This window comes from Symphalangus syndactylus, chromosome 13 (assembly GCF_028878055.3).
Source record: "Symphalangus syndactylus isolate Jambi chromosome 13, NHGRI_mSymSyn1-v2.1_pri, whole genome shotgun sequence".
Taxonomy (NCBI): Eukaryota; Metazoa; Chordata; class Mammalia; order Primates; family Hylobatidae; genus Symphalangus; species Symphalangus syndactylus.
This window is the reverse complement of record NC_072435.2, coordinates 72,113,004-72,134,278: the sequence shown is the minus strand read 5'-3', so window position 1 is coordinate 72,134,278 and position 21,275 is coordinate 72,113,004. Positions and strand designations below refer to the sequence as shown.

The following is a 21,275-nucleotide window of genomic DNA, read 5'->3' as shown; positions in this document are numbered from 1 at the left end:
CAGCAGTCACTCAAAGAGGGGTGGATATGGCGTGTCATAGCTACTGCACGGCTGTGAGAGAAAGAAGTTTCTCAGTTAACTTTGCTGCTGGCTTTTTCGGTATCTGTCCTCCCAGCACAACTACTTTTTCTCATTTCAGTCCGAGCTGATTTTCATTCTGTTCGTCCTGGCCCAAACTAGGAGTCATCTTTTACAGCTAGATAAGACTCAGGGTAGGCCTTTGGAGCACCGAATTGTTTTCAGTCATATGTTAACATGGACATAAGTCATTTTCACTCAAAAATCTCAATTTTTTTTTTTTTTTTTTTGAGACTGAGTTTCGCTCATGCCCAGGCTGGAGTGCAATGGCTCGATCTCGGCTCACTGCAACCACCACCTGCCAGGTTCAAGCGATTCTCCTGCCTCAGCCTCCCAAGTAGCTGGGATTACAGACATGTGCCAGCATGCCCGGCTAATTTTGTATTTTTAGTAGAGACAGGGTTTCTCCATGTTGGTCACGATGGTCTGGAACTGCCAACCTCAGGTGATCCACCCGCCTCTGCCTCCTAAAGTGCTGGGATTACAGGCATGAGCCACCGCAACCAGCCAAAAATCTCAATTTCTCTTTTTTTTTTTTTTTTTTGAGACGGAGTCTTTCTTGCTCTGTGGCCCAGGCTGGAGTGCAGTGGCGAGATCTCAGCTCACTGCAACCTCCGCCTCCCAGATTCAAGCGATTCTCCTGCCTCAGCCTCCTGAGTAGCTGGGATTAAGCATGCGCCACCATGCCCTGCTAATTTTGTATTTTTAGTGGGGACAGGGTTTCACCATGTTGGTCAGGCTGGTCTCGAACTCCTGACCTCGTGATCCACCCACCTCCGCCTCCCAAAGTCTTGGGATTATAGGCATAAGCCACTGCGCCCGGCCAAAAATCTCAATTTTTAATCTTGCCCCTCCTTACCTTTATGTCTTGCATTGACTAGAAATAGAAGATTAGAGTAAATAAAGGACACTGACTGAAAAAGTTAAGTGGCATAAATATTAATAAAGCATTGAATGAAGTGAGAATGTAAAGAAACTAGGCATGGAAAACTGGAGAAAATGTTTCAGGTACCCATGTATTAGGAATATTGGTACAGGTATATGATGTGGAGTATTCATAAAAGAAATGTTTAGCCTTCCCTGAAATCAGTAAATCAGAGTTCACTTTAAAATCTAGAGTTGTAGTTCATCTGGCAAACAAGCCATCTCCACCTTCTTGCTCAGCCTCTACCAGGTCTATGGCCTGCTTTACTCGTTTTCATTACCTGCCTGGCTCTGTGGACATTTTTACTCCTGAGAATTCTACAATTCAAATATAAGGAAAATACTAAAAGCAGCTGAAAAGTTGGAACAACATAACCAGGGTCCATGTCTGTCTTGCTTACTGCTGGAACACTAAAATAAATAGTTATTAAATGAAGAACTGAAGAAACAGATCAAGAGCAGAAGCAGGCATGCTTAGGAAAACATGTTGAAGTTGAATCTTGAAGCAAACCCTTTAGATATAATCAGAGTCCATCTTGATAACTGTAGAGTTCTTATCTATAGCTCAAATTGAGACAATATATTCAGGGGACTAAGGAGACAGCTAAGAAAGTACACTGATTGGATAGACTGGCAAAAGAATGGCATAGAATTATGGAGGAATGCAGAATAGTGGCTAAAAAAGAATAAAATTCAAAGAGAAAAATAGACCTTGTTAGAGAATAATTGTGAAATGGATTTAGAAGCAAACAGATTGGAAGGCATGGGGCATTGTTGTATAAATATAGTTTCATATGTAACTTCAGACACTACTGGAGCTAAAAACAGCATAGAGATTATCCAGATTTAGTCATTTCACAAAAAGGAAAACGATGGGGAATTTAAGAAACCCTCTTAAAGTTACAAAACTAGGTGGCAGCAGAATCATCTGGAAGCCTTCTGAATTTTCCCCATCTACTACTCTTTGCCTCTAGTTTCTTCTGTTGTTATTATCCTCAATGAATTATTACTTGGTCCATTTAATTTTTTTATTGTGGTGAGAACATCTGATGCAAGATCTCTGTTAAATTTTTTTTTTTTTTTTTTTTTTTGAGATGGAGTCTTGCTCTGTCGCCCAGGCTAAAGTGCAGTGGTGTGATCTCGGCTCACTGCCAGCTCTGTCTCCCAGGTTCACACCATTCTCCTGCCTCAGCCTCCCGAGTAGCTGAGACTACAGGCGCCCGCCACCATGCCCGGCTAATTTTTTGTATTTTTAGTAGAGACAGGGTTTCACTGTTAGCCAGGATGGTCTTGATCTCCTGACCTCATGATCCACCCGCCTCGGCCTCCCAAAGTGCTGGGATTACGGGCATGAGCCACCGCGCCCAGCCAATCTCTCTTAAATTTTTAAGTGCACAATACAGTATTGTTAACCACAGGCACAATGGTGTACAGCAGATTTCTAGACCTTATTCATCTCATATAACTGAAACTTTATACCCATTGAACGGCACCTCCCCATATCCTTCTACCTTTGGCCCTGGCAACCACCATTCTACTGTTTCTATCAGTTTGACTATTTTAGATACCTCACCTTTGGCCTTCAGTGAGTGGCTTATTTCACTTAGCATAATGTCTTCTGGGTTCATCCATGTTGTCACATATGGCAGAATTCCCTCCTTTTTAAAGGCTGAATAATATCCCATTGTATGTATATACCACACTTTATCCATTCATCCATCAGTAGACATTTAGGTTGTTTCCATATCTTGGCTATTGTGATAATGCTGCAATGAACATTAGAGTGTGTTTTATGTCTTTGAGATCCCAATTTCAATTCTTTTGAATATATAAACGGAAGTGAATTGCTGGATCATATGGTAGTTCTATTTTTAATTTTTTGAGGACCCATCATACCATTTTCCATAGCTGCTGAACCATTTTACATTACAGTGTACAAGGGTTCCATTTTCCCACATGCTTGCTAACACTTATGTTTTTTTTTTTTTTTCGTAATAGCCATCCTAGTAGGTGTGAAGTGATATCTCACTGTAGTTTTGATTTGCATTTCCGTGATGATTAGTGATGTTGAGCATCTTCTCATATGCCTGGTCATCTGTATTTCTTCTCTGGAGAAATTTTTACTTAAGTCTTTTGCCCATTTTTTAATTGGATTATCTGGGGGTTTTTGCTCTTGAGTTGTAGGAGTTCATTGAATCGTTTGGATATTAATCCCTTATCATATATATGATTTATAAATATTTTCTCCCATTCTGTAGGTTGCCTCCTCACTTTGCTGACTGTTTCCTTTGCTGTGCAGAAGCTTTTTAATTCAATTTAATTCTGCTTGTCTAATTTTGCTTCTGTTGCTTGTGCTTTTGCTGTAATATCCAAGAAATTGTTGCTAAGCCCAATGTCGTGCAATTTTCACCTATGTTTTCTTCTAAGTGTTTTACAGTTTTACAGTTCTATATTTTACATTTCAGTCATTAATCTATTTCAAGTTGACTTTTTTGTATGGTGCAAGATAAGGGTCCAATTTCATCATTTTTGCATATGGATATCCACTTTTCCCAGCACCATCTGTTGAATAAAATGTCCTTTCCCCTTTGTGTATTCTTAGCATCCTTGTCAAAGACCAGTTGACAGTAAATGTGTGGGTTTATTTTGAGGCTCTTTATTCTGTTCCATTGGCCTGTATGTCTGTTTTTATGCCAGTTCCATACTGTTTTAATTACTTTAGGTTTGAGATATATTTTAAAATCAGGACGTGTGATGCTTCTGTGTTCTTTCTCAAGAGTGTTTTGTTTATTCAGGGTCTTTTGTGGTCCCATATGAATTTCAGGATTTTTTTTCTATTTCTATAGAAAACACCACTGAATAGGGATTGCATTGAATCTATAGATCACTTACAGTAGGATAGACACTTTTTAAATATTAATTCTTCCAATCCATGAACACAGGATGTCTTTCCATTTGTGTTTTCTTTCATTTCTTTCATCAGTGATTTGTAGTTTTCAGCATACAAGCCTTTTGCCTCCTTGGTTAAATTTATTCCTGAGTATTTTATTCTTTTTGATGCTACTATAAATGGGATTGTTTTCTTAATTTTTCTTTTCAGATAGTTCATTGTTAGTGTGTAGAAACAAAACTGATTTTTTTTTGAAATTGTAAGGTCAGTTTTTTAAGTTCAATGATGAAAGCTATCAGAAGAATATTCTCCTGAAAATAATTTTTTCTTAGAAAAAAAGAAAGGAAAATCAAAACCCTCTGAGCATAGCCACAGATACTGTGGCAGTCAAGCCTCTGCAGATGGGGACGTCCATTAGTCAGCTGAGTCACTCTCTGGGTCAGCAGGATTGTAGTCTGGATCATCCTCATCATCCTCCAGCTCCAAGTCATCCATTTATTGGAGCAAAGACTCATCTACCTCCATGTGGTTTCCAGCATGCTCCAAGAACTGGATATCAGATGCGTCAAGATTATGATCTGTTTCAAATAGTTGTTTCCCACTTAATTTATTTTTTCCTGCTTGTTCTTCTTTCATCCTTTTCTTTTTAATTTCCAAGAATTCTTCATCAAATTTGGCCTTCCGATTTAAGAAATTCTCTATTGTAGTTGGAGTGCCATGGAATAATTGCTTTTCAGCCTCTTCTGCTTCTTTTTCTTGTTGTTTCTTCTCTTCTAGTTTTTATCTGGTCTACTATTTCATTTAATTTTTCTTGCACAGCTGTCACTAGAGTAAAGATCATCACCATACCAAGATTTTCTTTAGCCTGTAATGCTAGTAATTTTTTTTTTCTTTGAGACGGAGTCTCGCTCTGTCGCCCAGGCTGGAGTGCAGTGGCGAGATCTCGGCTCACTGCAAGCTCCGCCTCCCGGGTTCGCGCCATTCTCCTGCCTCAGCCTCTCCGAGTAGCTGGGACTACAGGTGCCCGCCACCACGCCCGGCTAGTTTTTTGTATTGTTAGTAGAGACGGGGTTTCACCGTGGTCTCGATCTCCTGACCTCGTGATCCGCCCGCCTCGGCCTCCCAAAGTGCTGGGATTACAAGCGTGAGCCACCGCGCCCGTCCATGCTAGTAATTTTAAAATGTCTCAGAAATCATTATCTTCTAGATTTTCTGGAGAGACTATTTCATAAAGGAGAACTTCATCTGGGTATTTTTCACCATATGTAAACTTGAGGGTAGTCTGGACAGTTTCATCATTTTCTCCATCCTCAGATGTCACAGTAATGGTGAAGCCGGGTGGATTTTCTGATAATACTATGAAGGAGTCAGGGTAGATGGACTCCTGAGCCTCTAGCTCTTGCGTTGCTCCTCGCCATAGTCTGTCATCGTGGCCCTTACTGCTGCCCATGGATCACCCAGACACCTAGGCGGCGCACAGCAGCCGAGACAGCGGCCGCGCCGGGAGAGTGCGGGGCAGCCAGACAACTGATTTTTGTATGTTGATTTTTCATCCTACAACTTTATTGTATTCACTCCCCCTGACCCCCACTCCCCTCCGAGACAGAGTTTCGCTCTTGTTGCCCAGGCTGGAGTGCAATGGCGCGATCTCTGCTCACTGCAACCTCCGCCTCCCGGGTTCAAGCGATTCTCCTGCCTCAGCCTCAGCCTCCCCGAGTAGCTGGGATTACAGGCGCATGTCACCATGCCTAGCTAATTTTTGTATTTTTTTTTTTGGTGGAGACGGGGTTTCGCCATGTTGGCCAGGCTGGTCTCAAACTCCTAACCTCGGGTGATCCGCCTACCTCGGCCTCCCAAAGTGCTGGGATTACAGGCGTGAGCCGCTGTGCCCAGCCCTGTATTCACTTATTAGTTCTAAAATTTAACAATTATTTATTAAACATTTGTTCTGTGTAAATGTTGGAATCACCACAACATAGTCAGAGACACTTTTTAAGCTGTCACTCATATTATTTGACTCAACTAAATAAATAATCATGATACTTTGAATTCTAACCAAGTTATTTAATTATAAGGTTTTCCTATAAGCCATTTCACAAATTTCTGTGTTTCATTGGATTATGGACAAAATAAATACTGACTACTTAGAGCTGGAATGAGGGACGAGGTTTGCTATTTTGACAAGTCACATGTAACAGTACTCTACAATCCTATTTTAAGTGAAGTGAGGACAATTTTTTTGCACTCATATTTTTTAGAGTGATATAGACAAAACAAGAACAGAGAATTAAAGGGAATATGTAGAATTTGGCATATGTGATAGTCAACTTCTAAAAGGGCCTCCAGTGACTCTTGTCTCCTGGTATGCACGCCTTTGCACCCTCCCACCGCGAGTAGAGCTGACCCGTGGAACCAATGAGATATTGTGGGAAAATAGTGTGTGACTTTTGAGTACAGAGCATAAAAGGCATCACAGTTTCTACCTTGTTCTCTCTTGGATCCGTAGCTGTTGGGGAAGCCAGCTGCCATATCATGAAGACATTCAAGCAGCCCTGTGGAGAGGTCTGCCTGGCAAGGAACTGAGACCTCCTGCCAAGAACCAACACTACTTGTCAGGTATGAAAGTGAGCTGCCTTAAAAGCGGATCCACCAGCTCCAGTGAAGCCTTCAGATGGCTGCAACCGCACCTGACCTCTCAACCATGAGCTTATTAGAGACTGAGCCAGGACCACCCACTTAAACGGCACCTGGTCTCCTGACACACTAAAACTATGTGAAAATAAGTATTTTTCTAAGATGCTAAATTTTGAAATAATTTGTTATACAACAATAGAGTATAGTGTGTAAAACCTGAAACCTCCAAAATCATTTACAAAGTTATATGTGTACAAGAATCCAGCAAGATCAAAATGTTTAGCCTGACTTAGTAGAACTGGTTTATTTCTAAACTTTGCTTCCTTAAAAGGAATGTGCGACCTATTCTGTTGATATTTTTGTTGCGGGATGAGGAGGGGGTGTGTGCAAATTTCTTTTCTCCAGGAGATTTGAAGACAGCGGTTCCCATTTGTGAAGAGAATCAGTGCTAATAACTTGGGGTCAGCCTTCAAGAGCCATGAATATCCTTATGAAACAGAAGATAATGGGATTTTGTGTTAAGAAATAATGAGTATTTAAAAGCAACAATGTATATATTTTATTTTATTTTTTTTTGGTTTGTTTTTTTATTTTTTTATTTTTTTATTTTTATTTTTTATTATTATATTTTAGGTTTTAGGGTACATGTGCACAATGTGCAGGTTTGTTATGTATGTATCCATGTGCCATGTTGTTTTGCTGCACCCATTAACCCATCATTTAGCATTAGGTATATCTCCTAATGCTGTCCCTCCCCCCTCCCCCCATCCCACAACAGTCCCCAGAGTGTGATGTTCCCCTTCCTGTGTCCATGAGTTCTCATTGTTCAATTCTCACCTATGAGTGAGAATGGATTTTTGTCCTTGCGATAGTTTACTGAGAATGATGTTTTCCAGTTTCATCCATGTCCCTACAAAGGACATGAACTCATCATTTTTTATGGCTGCATAGTATTCCATGGTGTATATGTGCCACATTTTCTTAATCCAGTCTATCGTTCTTGGACATTTGGGTTGGTTCCAAGTCTTTGCTATTGTGAATAGTGCCGCAATAAACATACGTGTGCATGTGTCTTTATAGCAGCATGATTTATAGTCCTTTGGGTATATACCCAGTAATGGGATGGCTGGGTCAAATGGTATTTCTAGTTCTAGATCCCTGAAGAATCGCCACACTGACTTCCACAATGGTTGAACTAGTTTACAGTCCCACCAACAGTGTAAAAGTGTTCCTATTTCTCCACATCCTCTCCAGCACCTGTTGTTTCCTGACTTTTGAATGATGGCCATTCTAACTGCTGTGAGATGGTATCTCACTGTGGTTTTGATTTGCATTTCTCTGATGGCCAGTGATGATGAGCATTTTTTCAAGTGTTTTTTGCCTGCATAAATGAACTCCCATTCACAATTGCTTCAAAGAGAATAAAATACCTAGGAATCCAACTTACAAGGGAAGTGAAGGACCTCTTCAAGGAGAACTACAAACCACTGCTCAATGAAATAAAAGAGGATACAAACAAATGGAAAAACATTCCATGCTCATGGGTTGGAAGAATCAATATCATGAAAATGGCCATACTGCCCAAGGTAATTTATAGATTCAATGCCATCCCCATCAAGCTACCAATGACTTTCTTCACAAGAATTAGAAAAAACTACTTTACAGTTCATATGGAACCAAAACAGAGCCCGCATCGCCAAGTCAATCCTAAGCCAAAAGAACAAAGCTGGAGGCATCACACTACCTGACTTCAAACTATACTACAAGGCTACAGTAACCAAAAGAGCATAGTACTGGTACCACAACAGAGACATAGATCAATGGAACAGAACAGAGCCCTCAGAAATAATGCTGCATATCTACAACTATCTGATCTTTGACAAACCTGACAAAAACAAGAAATGGGGAAAGGATTCCCTATTTAATAAATGGTGCTGGGAAAACTGGCTAGCCATATGTAGAAAGCTGAAACTGGATCCCTTCCTTACACCTTATACAAAAATTAATTCAAGATGGATTAAAGACTTACATGTTAGACCTAAAACCATAAAAACCCTAGAAGAAAGCCTAGGCAATACCATTCAGGACATAGGCGTGGGCAAGGACTTCATGTCTAAAACACCAAAAGCAATGGCAACAAAAGCCAAAATTGACAAATGGGATCTAATTAAACTAAAGAGCTTCTGCACAGCAAAAGAAACTACCATCAGAGTGAACAGGCAACCTACAGAATGGGAGAAAATTTTTGCAACCTACTCATCTGACAAAGAGCTAATATCCAGAATCTACAATGAACTCAAACAAATTTACAAGAAAAAAACAAACAACCCCATCAAAAAGTGAGCAAAGGACATGAACAGACACTTCTCAAAACAATGTATATATTTTAAAGTAGGAAGAGAGCAAGAGTATGGATTGCTGGATGTGAACTTGTCTGAAAATGCATCCTGCTTCCAGGAAATGGCAAATGCACTCAGAGAAGAAAAGAAGATTCCCCTGCAAAAGCAAGATTCCTCAGAAGCCTCATGAATCAGAGACCTCTCAATACCCAGAGCCTTGCCTCATTCTGTATTTGAGAGCAAATTTCTCTTTTGCACTAGCACTCCATCATTTTACTACTCCTTAGGAACTCAAGGTGTGGTCATGGCAGCAGTGCCACTAGGTTTTACTCTTTGCCATTTGACTCGCACCATGTGCAATGTTCCAGGGCACCTGTAAGCCCAAAGGGACCCCCTGAGCACCCATACATGGGGAGGTAAGAGGAGAAAGAAAGGCTTGACTGAACAAGTTTAAGACACTCTCCTCCTCCCAACTGAGACAGCAATCAGTGAAAGCCCTTCTTATATGTGTATGCACATTTCTTCAAGGGAGAAAGTCTGCAGCTTTCATTAGAGTTTCAAAGGCATATATGATCCAAAAAAGGTTGCTCAAATCTAGGAACATTTAAAATGTTAAATCCACTCTTTTTTTTTTTTTTTTTGAGACACTCTTGCTCTGTTGCCCAGGCTGGAGTGCAGTGGTGTGATATTGGCTCACTGTAACCTCCACCTCCCGGGTTTAAACAGTTCTCGTGCTTCAGCCTCCCAAGTAGCTGGGATCACATGTGTGTGCAGCCATGTCTGGCTAGGTTTTTTTTGTATTTTTGTAGAGATGGGTTTTTGCCATGTTGTCCAGGCTGGTCTCAAATTCCTGGCTAGTCATGTGCTTCATGTACATTATTTTATTTAATCCTCATAGGAAGCCTAAGAGGTAGGTGAGTTAACCCTTTACAGTGAGTTAACATAATGACTACATAGGATCTCTTATGTGTGGAGAGTCTGTAGACATCTACACATTGGGTGGTTTGCAAACGACTAATGATGCATCAACAATTTCTGAAATCAAATATGTAGACAACAGCTAATAGGCCATGAATTTGATACATGCTAGTATGTGTCATGACTGGACAGAAAGACATACTTTTGTTGCTTTGAGATTAACCCTCTGATCCAATGTCAAATACACTATTTACTAGCTTTTTTATGACAATTCAACAATGTCAGGAAACTATTTTTATAATTGGCTATAATTACTGCATAGCTGTAAGAGGAAATAAATGAATTTTTATTAAAAATAAACCTTTTAGATTGCTACCATCAGGCAATTAAAGCAGTTGAGAGAAGCTTTATGCTATAGCCTTGTGTATAAATTAGGGGAAAATGTGAAAAAGTCAAAACGTGCTCTCAATGACTTCCCACATCTTTTCCACACCTCTCCCTATTCTCTGCTTGCCTCTTCTATGCTGACATATACTTAAGGTCATTTATGTTTTTCTGAATGACCCCTGGACTACAGAACTGATGTCCACACATCACTCACCCAAACTCACATTGGGAACAAACTGGGTATTCATTGCATTTTGTCTTTAAACAAAAAAAAGGCCATTGATTTCGCTGTTATGAATAAGAAGGAACTGGCCCCACCTACCTGATGTTTACTTTCCACCCACCCCTGATTCTAGGCCAAAACACTTTTATGTCAAATACACTTAGGAATGAAAAGGGCGACAGTTATGGTGTTGAGTGCCTTGACTCAGCTATGCTGGACCCCTGCCAAGGCTCCTGTTGAGGGAGACCTTAAGAGTAAACTTTTGGCTGGGCACGGTGGCTTACACCGGTAATCCCAGCACTTTAGGAGGCTGAGGTGGGTGGATCACAAGGTCAGGAGTTCGAAACCAGCCTGGCCAATATGGTGAAACCCCATCTCTACTAAAAATACAAAAATTAGCCAGGCGTGGTGGCATGCACCTGTAGTCCCAGCTACTCAGGAAGCTGAGGCAGGAGAATTGTTTGAACCCAGGAGGTGAGGGTTGCAGTGAGCTGAGATGGCACCACAGAGGGAGACTCCGTCTCAAAAAAAAAATGAGTGAACTTTTTTTTAATCAGGACTTCATTAGTACAGTATGGATGTATGGTAACTGTTGTAGGCCTAGACTGTTATCAGACCACTTCCAGAATCTTCCCCAGCCTGGCTGTCCCTGACCCTTTCCCCAGGCTCCTGGTCCGTCACTGTACGGATGTATCCTGACTGTTTTATGTCCTAAGGTTATTTCATCAGGAACCAGGGGCTCCACTCATTGGCTTATTTACACCTTGGAATCAAACTTAGAGTTGGAATTCTAACTGTAGTTGGCCCAACTGATTTATCTTATGTAGGAGACAGTTTAGTAAGTCAAAATATTTTTCTATCCAGACTTCTCAGCCTAGACACACTACCTGCGTGCACTGTCATCTTAATTCTATGACCTGAGGAAAGTTACATAAGTTCTCTGTGCTTGCGTAGTTGCCATGCTATTTATTTTCATCTTGCTCAGGCTTAGATAGCTCTGATAGCCATTTCATTGGTTGTAATACTGTGTGGGGGACTTTTTAACTTTCTTCCCTCCATATCTGAGCCCATTTTGGTTTTCATTCTTAGTTTCTGTTTGAGGACAAAGTATTTCATCTTCTGTTTACTTTTATGTACCTCAAGAAAAAGGGTGCAGAAGAAATAAGCTTGGCTGAGACAAGCAAGACTTAGAAAACCTGGATCCTGCTCTCTTTGCTGAGTTGTTGTTCACTCCATCTAGGTAAGAATTATATCTCATTCACATAAGGGAATATCCCCAGACATCAGTTTCCACATCTTAATGAGTATCCCTAAAGCCTTCACTTTCATGAGAGTCAGTCCCATGGTTCACTTTCTCCATCTCACCTGCCTTTCTCTCAACCACTTCTAGCAATATAAAGTGAGAAAATGGAACATGTACGAAGACCCATTGAGTTTGCTTATCTACAAATTTGGGGATATTCATGTGAATCTCAGAATTTGGTATATTTATCAGTATAGCTTGAAATGGGTAAATGGATGAGAGGGCAGAGTGAGGATGTAACCCATTCGTTCTCTTCTGCTCTGTTTCATGGTATGTCTTTGTGTGCCTGTTTTTTATGTTTCATTTTTTAACTTAAAGGTATGTCCCCTTCATTTGTTGGTTTTTGAATTGGTAAATTTTCTGGATCTTTTTTTTTTTGAACAGATATTAAAGTAGAAAATGTCTGTGATGTAGTTAGCCCCTTGGATATCTCAGAAATCCCCCAAACATGTGACTTTTCCTCCACAACTGCTTAGCTTTTGATATGCTGATAGAATCAGGTGCTGTAGAGAATATTTCCAAGTCACTGAAACTGAGAGTCCCCTTAACTCATCTGCCCCTCATTGTTGAGGTATATTCTTTCTATAACTGGTTACTTCATTCATTACATGATTTTTCCTCATTTTAGTCTCTGAAATTAATCTCAAATTCAACTTTTAGGATACTTGCTGTTAGATTGGTTCATCATGGAAGGCACTGGGGACCTACAGATTTCCAGACATACATACACACAAATTTGCATCAGTATCAGAGGGTTCAGGGATTCCCTAAGCATGGTCCATGGACCCCACATGAAAAATCCATGAAAAATCCCTGCTTATGATAAATTATAGCTTTAGTTTTTGACTGCTGTACTTAACCTATAAAGAAATTTGGGAAGTCATCTAGTTTATCCTACTGTCTTCAGACAAAATAATTCTCAGCAAATGTGGTGTAGAAGAAAGTCTATTATATGAAACCAAATACTGGTTCTGGTTTTACAGTTAATTAACTTTATGATCTTTGTCACTTTAGTCTTTCAACTTCAGTTGTCATCTATAAAATGAAGGATTTGTTCTAAGTGCTCTCCAAAGTTTCTTTTCTTTTTTTTTTTTTTTTTGAGACAGGATCTTGCTCTGTCCCCCAGTCTGGAGTGCAATGTCGCAATCTCGGCTCACTGCAACCTCCACCTCCCAGGTTCAAGCCCTTCTCATGCCTCAGCCTCCCTAGTAGCTGGGATTACAGATGCCTGCCACCACGCCTGGCTATTGTTTGTATTTTTAGTAGAGATGGGGTTTCACCACGTTAGCCAGGCTGTTCTCAAACTCCTGACCTCAGGTGATCCACTGCCTTGGCCTCCCAAAGTGCTGGAATTACAGGCGTGAGCGACTGCACCAGGCCCAAAGTCTCTTTCATCTATATAATTCTAATAAAAGTAATAATATCATCCTAGATGATATTATTTCCTTTTAAACTGTCATAATGAAAGGCCACAGTTTCTGCAATTAACCTCTGCTTTGTTCTGTGACAGTTTTCACTATCAGAAATTTCTTCCTGATTTTTATCCTAAATCCCTCCTACTATAGGTCTTCTTTTATTTTTCTCAGGTCTCTTAACAGTCTATTTATCTTCCTTACCTAAATCATTCCCAGATAGGTGAAGTCTTACTGGTGAAACCTTAGAAAGCACTTCCAGCAGTAAAACCCCTTTTTCCGACTTCTAAATCATTAATGCACATGGTAAATGAAACGAGGCGAGGCACTAACACCCAAAGGCACTCCATTAGAAATTCTATGTCTCAGAGAGATAAGAGGACCTAAACTGTTGTACTTGCAGTATCTGGTATTCTTTGCTTTTCTACTCTAAGTTTTACCTTTCTAAGTTTCACCCAGCGAGAAGATGGCATGGCTAAAGATATTTCGCTACGAAAAGAAAAGAAAAGTGAAATCATTTATCTGAATTTAGGGCCTTATTCCATTTTAGGCCATCAGCAATGAGTTGTCACATTGTCATATTCCCACAGGATCCTATTCAAAATACCTACCTATCTAGAAAGTCAACTTTTTTTTCATTTCTTTGATTTTTTTAAATTAGTTTTTTAATTCCAGAAGTAATAACTGCATATACATTAACATTTTTAAAAAAATATAAGGTAAGACAGATACTTAAAATAAAATTACTTTTTCCCTCCCCACTCATTCCAACACTTCCAAAAATTTATCATGATTAATCATAGTTTTTCCCAAATCTTAAGATATATGCATATATATCCGTAAAACATGATATGTTAACTGTGCAAACTGTTCCACACCTTGCTTTCTTCACTTAATAATTTGTGTTAGATAGATTTCTTTTTGTTTTTTGGTGACAGAGTCTTGCTCTGTCACTCAGACTGGAGTGCAGTGACATAATCATGGCTCATTGCAGCCTTGACCTCCCCAGTAGCTGGGACTACAGGCATGCGCCACCACACCCAGCTAATTTTTGTATTTTTAGTAGAGACAGGGTTTCACCATGTTGGCCAGGTTGGTCTCAAACTCCTGGACTCAAGTGATCCTTTCACCTCAGCCTCCCAAAGTGCTGGGATTATAGACGTGAGCCACCATGCCCGGTCATCTTAGATATCTTTGCATGGCAGCACTTATAATTCTATTTCATTCTATTTAATGGTTGCATAGTATTCTCCTGGGTCCTTTTATCTCACTCAGAATATTTTGGGCTTTAAGTAACAGTTAAATAAAGTGGCCTGCATGATAAAGCTCTTTATTATTTGTCTCATCAAGAAGTTTAGAGTCAGGTTAATTCAACAGTTTCATAATATCAGAAAGATCCAAGTATGCTGCAGGCTAATTCAACAGCTCAGTAATGTCATGGAGATTCAGTCAGATTCCTTCCTCTGTTCTGCTGTTTCTGCTAAAGGTGAGAAACCACATGTCCTCAGGGTGGCTGCAGCAGCTCTGGGTATTATGCATCACACAGCCATATCCACAGGCAATAAAAGGACTGTTCCTTCTCATGGGCCTCTTTTTTGAACTAAGGAACATCTACAGATCACATTTGTCAGGACTTAATTACACGTCCATGCTAAAACCAATCTTTGGCAAAGGAAATGAAACCACCCTGATTACCTTATATAAGGGGTTGGCAAATGATGGCTGATGGGTAAAATCTGTCCCATTGCCTGTTTTTATATGGCCTGTGAGCTATGAGTTTTACATTCTTAAAGGGTTGGTAAAAAATAAAAAGAAGACTACTTTGTGATGTAAGAAAATTACATGAAATTCAAAGTTTGATATCTATAAAGAAAGTTTAGATATTCTTAAAGAATGCTTTTACACTACAACAGCAGAATTCAGTAGTTGGAACAGAGGCCATATGGCTCACAAAGCCTAATATATTTACTAACTGGTCCTTTACGGAAAAGTTTGCCATCCTCTGGCTTAGATGATCACCTGAGGCCAAGGAGCCTCGCTCTTGAACACAAGACTATGTAGTTAGTAAAGCACAAACAAAGTTGGGGCTTTCCCTAGCAAGGTTGGAAAGGCAGAGAAGAAATGGATTTGGATAGGTAGTCAACAATGTCTGTTTTATGTTACCACACAATTTTCTCAAGAAATTTCAATCAGCTCTCTGAGAACAGATTCATCTTTAAATGAATGTTCATAGGTAACAGCAACTCATGCATCAATGTTGGAAAGTGAGCTCATTTTCGCATTGCTTCAGCTTAGGCAGAAGGTTTGATAAAGGGATTAGCATAATTGTTTCCTTGTTGTTTACAGAAAGAAGTCCCAGTTGGCATGCTACATAAAATCTTCTGCATCTCACTCTTGTTTACATTTCCAACATCGCCTGCCACCGCAGGTACATGACTCTATTGCTCCTTCCATCGTGAAACACTTGAAATTCCCTGAATTTACGAAGACTTTTCCTGCTACATTGCCTTTGTCCATGCTATTATTTCTACTTGGAACTCCCTTTCTTCTTGTCCACCTGGACAGTTTCTTAGGTGAAACTTTAAGACCTAACTCAGGTGTTACTTTCTTAGAAAAACCTTATAGGACCACATTTGGGGCTCTATCTTACTTTGTTATCTTGGCTTGGGTTGCCTAAAAAGAACCTGAACAAGGGTTCCCTCTCATTTATTTATTTTGAGAGGTAACACCAGGGAACAAGAGTTGGGGGTAGGAGACCAGGAGTAAACCACGACAAGAAAACCAATACAGAGGTGCATTATTGAGCTGGTTACCTTTTTAGGCAGTGGGGGCTTGGACCTGCTGGAGAGCTTCTGAGGAGCCAGAATTCAGAATTGTTTGCTGAGACACAGAAGAAGGGATAATCTTTTTTTTTTTTTTTTTTAGACAGTTTCGCTCTTGTTGCCCAGGCTGGAGTGCAATGGCACGATCTCGGCTCACTGCAACCTCCGCCTCCTGGGTTCAAGCAATTCTCTGGCCTCAGCCTCCCGAGTAGCTAGGATTACAGGCATATGCCACCACGTCCAGCTAATTTTGTATTTTTAGTAGAGACAGGGTTTCTCTATGTTGGTCAGGCTAGTCTCGAATTCCTGACCTCAGGAGATCCGCCCACCTCGGCCTCCCAAAGTGCTGGGATTATAGGCGTGAGCCACCGTGCCTAGCCAGAAGGGATAATCTTATCCCCTCCTGATATGCAGTTGCACCAGGGAGTGTTTGCTCCCTCATACTCCTGTGTTTGCACAGCAGAGAAGCCTCAGGGTAGAAAGCAAAAGAGTACAGCTATCAGATGTCATCCTGGCTCAACTGGTAGCTGTGGGTATGAAATGAGCAAAAGATGTGTGATATACCCCATATTGTGTATTACTCAGATCTGCTAGGAATCTTCATCATATGTAGTCTATCACAGAGCCTTCAAGGTGGTAACTGACAGCAATGCCTATGGAAGATATTATACAAGAGTGTTGGAGGAACAAGCAACACTTCCTGATGTTGTAATTGTTTTCATAATTGATATTCACCCTCTCTCTCTTGCACCACTACTTGACCTAGGTTGTTTGCCTAGTGGATTGTCCAGCTCTTCATCCTGGAGGGGCTGCTCCCTTAGTTGCTTTGGCCTTATTGGATAAGAGCTGTTGCATTTTCTCATTTATGATTACCACTGGGTGTGAAAACACTTTGCTACTCACTGACTAGCATGTCCATTGGCATGACGTCATTGGTATAGCACAATATTCTGCAGAATGCCAAGCTGATCAGTGACCTATGGACAATGTATATTGTGATGCAGAGCAAGAAAGTTAACACAGTCCTGCAGTAAGCAGTGAGTGTGTGCTGCTCTTCTTCCCTCATAAAAGGTAACTTCTTTTGCTCGTTTTTATTCACAGGGATGGAGAGAAACCTATTCACTAGAGCAATATCCACATATCAGGCACCAAAGACTGTTGTTATATTCTAGTAAATATACAACCCTTCACATAGCACCTATGATTGGGGCTATTTTTAGGTAAAGCTTACAATAGTCCACCATTATTTCCTATAATGGATCTGGTTTTTGCACTGGCCAAACAGACTAAATAGGCAAATTGAACCAACATATCCACATTCATTGAGTCTTTGAAGGTGACATTAATCTTTGTATTTCCTCTCAGGAAGTTGTATTCCTTCTAATTCACTGTCTTAGCCAGTGGGCGTGTGCAGTTTCAGGGACTTCCCCGGTTGTTCCTATCATAATAACTCTCACTACACATCAGGAAACCAAGGTGAGGGTTCTTCCAGTTGTTAATATAACCCTTCCAATTGTTCACTTGGGAAACTAGGGATATAAGCAGAGGGTGGGTCTGTGACTGTTAGACCATGGTGAGATGAACCTGGGCCATCTGTTCTCTGTGCCCACTCGACTTGGAGCCATGTTTCTAGCTTCCTGGTATTAACATTAGCTCAGAACCTATTATGCAACCAGCCTTGAAATGTCTGAATGGTTCCCTTTATTTTACTTTTCTTTCCTTTTTCTTTTTTTTTTTTTCTGAGACAGAGTCTCGCTGTCTCCCAGGCTGGAGTGCAGTGGCACAATCACAGCTTACCCACCACAACCTCTACCTACCCAGCTCAATCAATCCTCTCCGCTAGCCTCCTGAATAGCTGGGACCACAGGCATGTGCCAACACACCCAACTAATTTTTGTATTTTTTGTAAAGATGGGTTTTTGCCATGTTGTCCAGGCTGGTCTCGAACTCCTGGGTTTAAGCAATCCTCCTGCCTCAGTCTCCTGAAGCGCTGGGATTATAAGTGTGATGAGCCACCATGCCCAGCCTTCCTTTTTTTTTTTTCAATGTACAGTGATATGGTTTGGCTCTGTGTCCCCACCCAAATCTCATCTTGAATTGTAATCCAAATTGTAATCCCCAGGTGTCAAGGGAGGGATCATGTGGGAGGTGACTGGCTCATGGGGGTGGTTTTCCCCATGCTGTTCTCATAATAGTGGGTGAATTCTCATGAGATCAGATGCTTTTTAAATGGCAGTTTTTCCTGCGTTCTCTCTCTCCCTCCTGCTGCCTTGTGAAGAAGGTGCCTGCTTCCCCTTCACCTTCCACCATGATTGTAAGTTTCCTGAGGTCTCCCCAGCCATGAGGAAGTGCAAGTCAATTAAACCTCTTTCATTTATAAATTACCCAGTCTCAGGCATTTCTTTATAGCAGTGTGACAACAGACTAATACTTACAGTTTCTCCATAAATGGGTTGTCTTAGTCTGTGTTGCTGTAAATAATACCTGAGGGCTGGGTAATTTATGAAGAAAAGAGATTTATTTGGCTCACAGTTCTACAGACTGTACAAGAAACATGGTACCAGCATCTGCATATGCTGAGGGCCTCAGGTTGCTTCCACTCATGGTGGGAAGGGAAGGGAAGCCTGTGTGTTCAGAGATCACATGGAGAGAGAGAAAGCAAGGGAGAGGGAAGAGGTGCCAGGTCTTTTTAACAACCAGCTCTGGCAAGAATTAATGGAGTGGGAATTCACTCATCCCTGAGGGAGGGCATTAATATATTCGTGAAGGATCCACCACCATGACCCAAACACCTCCCAAATAGGCCCTGTCTCCAACACTGGTGATCAAATTTCAACAAGAGGTTTGGAGGGGACAAATATGCAAACCATAGCAGAGATGTGTGTCCTTTTGTGGAATGAATGGGGAAATATGTAGTGAATATACTTGTGCTATTATTGCAGCGCATTTACTCAGCTTTCCCTTCAGGTGATGAGCTCTGGTTCTGAGAAGTCTCTTAGGTCTGTAAACTGGCTGAGGGGTTGCAATTTTCCAATGAGACAGCTGACATCAGCCTTCTGCTCACCAGCTATCAGTGTTTTCTTTTCATGCGTATAGATCAAGTAATACCATAATGGATGCTCATTTAACTTGCCCCAAGAAACGCTATGGTTTTATTAGTCACTATCACAGAGCCCTGTGGATGAAGGCATTCTAGTTGCCACTCTGGCCTTGCAGCTCATTATTGTAATTATGTACTCTTTCCTTCTGTCAGTCAAGCACTACCATCTGGCCTTTGCTATTTTCGATTCTTATCAACCCAGTTGATATTAGGGAGTCCAGTTCCATAGTAGCGTCTCTTATTGTCAATTATAGTGGATAGCCACCACGGAAGTTCCCACAGATGCCAATGGCACCCTCACCAGTGTATTTCTTACTTCCCTGGAGATGGGTATGTCCTCTGAACACTTAGAAGGAATATTTGGTCACATGGTGGGTTCTCAGGTCATATATTACAAATTTACTCTAACATTCTAACTTCCTAGAGCCTTCTGATACCTTTCTCTAGGCAGTCAAGGTACTTCTAGAATCTCTCCCTCATTTGCTGTAGACCCTCATCCTGTCCAGGCTCTAGGGAACCATCCCAGCAGTACATTAGGCCCAGCTCCAAGTGTCCTTGCCATATCATGAAACTCCAAGTGTTTTCCAGAGTCAATATGTTCTCTCCTGTCCACCTTTATATTCTCCCCTCCCTGGCCTAACACTTTCAAGACATACTCCCATGCCTGTATCCCCTTTTCCTCCAGGTAAATATTAGCCAGGTTTCCCGTTCCTTGTTTAGGTATACGCTATTCCTCATCTGAAGGATTTGCAGGGTCTCCACACAAGGGGAGGCTGTTCTGCTCCGGCAAAACAGAGGGAGCTACTTGTTCCAACACAGAGTTGAGAAGAATCTGGGAATGGAAATTTCTCAGCCTTGTTCACCTAAATCCTGCCACTACAGGTCTCAGGATTCCATTCTTTCCCTACCAGGGCCTTGCCTTTGGCATAGAAGACTTGTGAAGGGAGTGCATTTCCTTTGTAGCCATGTTACCTTAAAGGTCAATCCTGGGTCTCATCATCAACACAGTTTGCTCTAGGGATACAGAAGACAAGCATCTCTTTAAATACTACCTTAGAGACTTTCCATTTTTCATGGCCTGCCTTGGAAGTTGGTAACTTGTACCTGTCACTTATAAAAGGTTGGGGGGGGTGTGGGGGGGCAGCGGCGGTCTTAATGAGCCCTTAACAAAAGTGAGCCATCCACGTGTCTTATGATTACCATTGCCTTCAAATTGTTCAAAGGCCATCCCTATTCCATAAGCAAATGCTTGATTTTCCACCTATACCTCATCCCTATCATCCACCAGTGGAAGTCTTGGTGATGTTGATTCAGGCAAGGGGTTGACACCGCACACTCTTTCCACCAGAAGTGGAGGAGTCTGATTGGTGAGTAATTCAGTTCCAGAATTCCTTCCTGGGGGCAAGAGGTCGGCTTTCTAGGTCTACTCCTTATATCAAACGTCTTAGGTTCCCCTAAAAGGCAGAGTCTGAGACAAGGGCTTGCATATAATGGGCTTACCTTGGAAAGAGATTCCAAGAGACAGGAGAAGGGACCTGGGGGAAAATGGTAAACGGAAAGGAAGAAAGCAAATCCAAACGGTGTGTTATTGAGCTGGTCACCACTATGGGAAACTGGAGCGTGGTCCTGCTGGGGGCCCTTTGAAAAACTGCATAGAGTGGGCCTCAGAATTGTCAGAATTGTCTGACACAGAAGAGATTATTGATTCGCGAGTTCTACCCTTCAGTGGTAGAAGATTGTCCCAGGAAATGTTCACTCCTTCACTCTTCCAGTCTGTGCATGTGCCAAAATAGCTGGATGGGCTTCTGCAGGCATTCCATGTGGTGGTGGCAGAGAAGCCTCACCACAAAAAGCAAGAAAAGCAAGAGATGCTCCGTGCACTTGAGGCAAGGCGATGTCAGAGCATAGTTGGCGGCAGCAGCAATGTGTGGAGCAAAAAGATGAGCCAAGAGAATATGAGGAAGCAATAAGAGATGCTGGACAAACTTGTACATCTCTCTTATTGTACTAATCGGACTACATCACAGGTATTGCTCTGTGAGACTGTCACCAATCCTAGATGCTAAGCACTTTTTAAAAAGGGACATGGAATAAATTGGCATTATGTGCCTCCTGAAATGATGCATTGAGAAGAAGACAACGTCACTTCTTTGATATTCCTACCAAAGGGCATACCTTGAACGTAATCATGAGGAGACATCTGATAAACCCACATTGAGGCACACTGCACAAAATTTATAGTCTG

At 41.2% G+C, this 21,275-nt stretch overlaps 1 pseudogene; it reads right to left on the bottom strand.

Moving 5' to 3' along the window:
• Window positions 1–4,306: 4,306 nt before the first annotated feature.
• LOC129459961 (RWD domain-containing protein 1-like) lies at window positions 4,307–5,464 on the bottom strand (annotated as a pseudogene).
• Between the last annotated feature and the right edge of the window lie 15,811 nt (window positions 5,465–21,275).